Source organism: Schistocerca americana, chromosome 6 (assembly GCF_021461395.2).
Source record: "Schistocerca americana isolate TAMUIC-IGC-003095 chromosome 6, iqSchAmer2.1, whole genome shotgun sequence".
NCBI lineage: Eukaryota > Metazoa > Arthropoda > Insecta > Orthoptera > Acrididae > Schistocerca > Schistocerca americana.
The window spans coordinates 423997495-424000335 of record NC_060124.1 but is presented as its reverse complement, the minus strand read 5'-3'; positions in this window follow the sequence as shown (position 1 = coordinate 424000335).

The following is a 2841-nucleotide window of genomic DNA, read 5'->3' as shown; positions in this document are numbered from 1 at the left end:
TAGGGTTTCTTCCTGTTACATTCGCGGGAAGAATGATTGTTTGAGTGCCTCTGTGTGTGCAGTAATTATTCCAGTCTTATCCTCATGATTGCTATATGTGCGATACATTGGTTGGTTTGGGGAAGGAGACCAGACAGCGTGGTCATTGGTCTCATCGGATTAGGGAAGGATTGGGGAGGAAGTCGGCCGTGCCCTTTCAGAGGAACCATCCCGGCATTTGCTTGGAGTGATTTAGGAAAATCACGGAAAACCTAAATCAGGATGGCCGGACGCGATACATAGGACGTTGTAGTATATTCCTACAGTAATTATTTAAAGCTGGTACTCGTAACCGTGTTAATAGACTTTCTCGGGATAGTTTATGTCTATCTTCAAGAGTTTTCCAGTTCACTTCCTTCAGCATCTCTGTGACACTCTCCCATGGATTAAACAAACCTGTCACCATTCGCGCTGCCTTTCTCTGTATACATTTGACATCTCCTGTTAGTCCTGTCTGGTATGGATTCCATACACTTAAGCAATATCCTAGATCTGGTAGCATGAATGATTTGTGAGCAATCTCCTTTGTAGACTGATTGCACTTCCCCAGTATTCTGCCAATAAACTGAAGTCAGATGGCCGATGCCAACAGTGACTTATTGATATTCTTATCATAGGACACTAAGTTTTTTTCCTTTTGTGAAGAGCACAATTTTACATTTCTGAACATTTAGAGCAGATTTCCAATCTACACCACTTTGAAATCTTATCAAGATCTCACTGAATACTTATGCAGCTTTCTTCAGACAGTACTTCATTATAGATAACTGCATCATCTGCCAAAAACCTGAGGTTACTATTAATATTGTCTGCAAGGTCATTAATGTACAGTATGAACATCAAGGGTCACAACACACTTCCCTGGGGCACACCCAAAGCTACTTCTGCACCTGATGATGACTCTCCATCCAAGATAACATAGTGCATCAACCCTATCAAAAAGCCCTCAGTCCAGTCACAAATTTCATTTGATACTCCATATGATCGTACTTTTGACAATAAGCGTGATGTCTGTGGATTCAAAGCACCCACAGTAAGACTCCCATAAATAGAAGCTCTAACCCATGGTTAGAGAGTGGCTGATGACAACTATTATCAACCGTCGTACGTAGTTCGACTTCCTGTGTCCTACTGCAGGCACTGTTCAACAGTCGTACCTGATGACTATTGTTATCGACGGTCATACGTAGTTCGACTTCCCATGTCCTATTGCAGGCACTGTTGCACAGTCATACCTGCACATTACTGTGCTTCATAATATAATTTGCAACACTCATTTCTCTGTAAATTGTTCGATGGGTGCAAAACTTTCGCACGAGTCCCGCATTATGAAGGCCATTGATCAAGGCAGCAAAACTTTCGCACAAGTCCCACATTTTGAAGGCCATTGATCAAGGCAAACAGGTGGATGCAATATTACTTGACTTCCGAAAAACTTTGGCTCCGTTGCACGTGAGTGTCTGTAACTGATGGTATGGCGTACTGGAGAAATTTTATGACTGAATTGAGAATTCATTGACAGAGAACTGCAGCATATTATCTTTGATGGATTTTTATCGAGAGCTGTGTAATTTACTTCAGGTATGCTGAGACATTCTCCAGAAGGTCTTAGAGTAGAGAAAAGTGTGTGCAAAGTTTGTGCTAACGACGAAGTGCAGAAATTCACATGAAGAGTCAAGGCTTTAAAACATAATCAATATTCAAGCCATCGTAAAATGTGACTCGAATAACATCTCGAAGAGGGACTTTACTGACCGTTTCACATTGTTGCATGAACGTTCTTTGTGTTGCACTCAAGTGGGGAGGAAGAGATCGTATAGAACACTTGAAACTTTAAAACAATCATCTTACTGTGTCTCTAGATTTTGTTAATCCGGGCTCGAAACTTTTTGGGGTGACATGGTTTACAAAGAAGGGCAGAACGAGTGACTACAGGTTTATTTGGCACATGGGAGATCATCAGTTGATGGCTCAAAATCCTCAACTGGCAGACACTTGAAGAATGGCGCTAAGCAGCCTATTTACAATGTTCCAAGAACCAGCTTTAAAACGGCATGCTAGGAATGTAATCACACTTGTAGGGATGGTGAGGTCAACATTAGAGTGATTATTTTAAAGAATTGAACTCCCACATACAAAACGTTGGATGAGTATAGTCAGGGTGATGTGTACTCTCTTTTTAAAAAATATAGTTTTTCATGGACTTCAATGTTTATGATGTCATATCTTCTGAACAATGTGTCATACAATGGAAAAATTTTGCAGATACTTTCAGAGATGTGTGTAGATATTGTCTGCAAAATATGTAGTGAATAGACTTAGTAGTAAAGAAGCAGTAAATTTAAACATCATACCTGATGCTGAAGTTTTACTACATGAACAATGAAAACGGAGTCAGCGATAAAGTTTGGCAAAAGTTTGAAATTACATTTAAAGTTTGTTGGATGTCGCCAAGGGCTATCATTCTCAAATACTGGGTGCATTCAGCGTGGGTAATTTGTTTACTGTGATCTATGACGCTCCAAGTTGAAAAAATTGTTTCTAACTTTAATACCTGACTTATTGTGTTACATCCTTAATGTAAGAATATATCTCTAAACGAGTACATTATAAAAGTATTTTAAATTTTTAAGTTCAGTTAATAATTATACAAAAATGGGAAATCAACATTTTTTGCCTCTGATAGCAATTACCTGGCAACCTACAAGCGAGAGTGGTTGACCATGTGCACAGAGGTAATAAAACAGGCATTCTTCTCACGCCCCACATATGAATGGGGTGGGAGGAAACCCTAATATGTGA